This window comes from Hevea brasiliensis, unplaced genomic scaffold, assembly GCF_030052815.1.
Source record: "Hevea brasiliensis isolate MT/VB/25A 57/8 unplaced genomic scaffold, ASM3005281v1 Scaf106, whole genome shotgun sequence".
NCBI lineage: Eukaryota > Viridiplantae > Streptophyta > Magnoliopsida > Malpighiales > Euphorbiaceae > Hevea > Hevea brasiliensis.
The window spans coordinates 68,583-70,106 of record NW_026614593.1 but is presented as its reverse complement, the minus strand read 5'-3'; positions in this window follow the sequence as shown (position 1 = coordinate 70,106).

Here is a 1,524-nt window from a genome sequence, read left to right as displayed (position 1 = left end):
TTTTAGAAGTGTGGTTATTAGATTGGTGGGATGCATACATTCATGGCGTTGATAAGATGTACTTTTATTTAAATTTCATATTTGTCACATCTCACCATGTGTAATAAGGAGAGTTTGTAGACTTCCTACCCAATTATTAAAAATAAATGAGTTAGAAAATTATACAAACCTTGTAGGCCTATGAGGAAATAGTAATTATCTGTGACTAGAGATGAGATGAGCTGTCTGAAATATTACAAATCATAAAACCTAAATTAAAGAACTTAATGATAATCGTAAGCATAAGTGATATGAGTAATGTGGGCGTCGCGAGTATAAATAGAAAAGAGTATCATATCCCATTGATGTGGGATATGGAGAGATTGTGGGGCTTTATATGCTTTTAAATTACAATCTCATCTATTTAAAATAGTTTAATTATTTTGAGTAAATTTGTTTGAATCTGAAAATTATTTAGGGGAATTATATTTGGGTGTTACAATATTGATGTCAAGTAGTATTGACTAGGGCTGTGCATGGCTTTCAAGAGTTTCGAAGAATCATACTGAATTAAATTTTTGTTCAGTTTTGGTTCTTTATTAAGAATTGAACCAGAATCAAATTGAAATTGTATCAAATTAAATTTAAATCGAGAATTAAATTTATATATATATATATATATATATATATATATATATATAAACTAAATATAACTTAATATTATATTTTATTTCTTTATATTTTTTTAATAATTTTAGCAATAAATACATTAAATTACCTTATAATTTTTAATTATAAATATACTTTTATATTATATATATGTTCATTTATAATTATATTTATATCTTATAAATAATATTACATAATTAATAAAAAATAAAATTATATATTATACTATTATATCATATAATATACTTAATCCTAAATTATATTTCCATTTTATAGTCAAGAATTATATAATTTATAAATAATTAGAAGATATATTGTATGATATATTATATATTAATAATTTAATTTAAATTTAAATGTTAATTTAAATATCACATTTTTAAAAAAATAATTATATAAAATTATTTTAAAAACCAAGAATGAACTAAAATCATATCAAATTAAAAGAATCGAAAAACTAAGAACCATACCGAATTAAAATTGAAATAATAAAAAATCAAACTGAAATCATACCGAAAATTTAATTTAGTTCTAATTTCTAAGTGGACCTTACTATACTATTTCTTATGTTCTCATTGTTTATCCTTGAAAAATGTTTTCTTAAAAAGGTTAGAAAATTTATTATTGTGGATATTTTATTTGAATAATTTGCTATGTAGATAAGTGAAAAAAACGTGTAATTTTTTTTAATAAAAGATTAGAATGAAGATTTCAAATTAATTTTATTAAGTAATATTTTTTTAATTATTAAATCAAATTAGGTTAGATAATATTGCAGTTTGTTTCTAAGCATTTTTAAAGCCAAACTAACCAAATTAACAATAATAACTACATCTGCTGTAATAAAAAAAAAGGAGAAATTGAATAGAATAATCA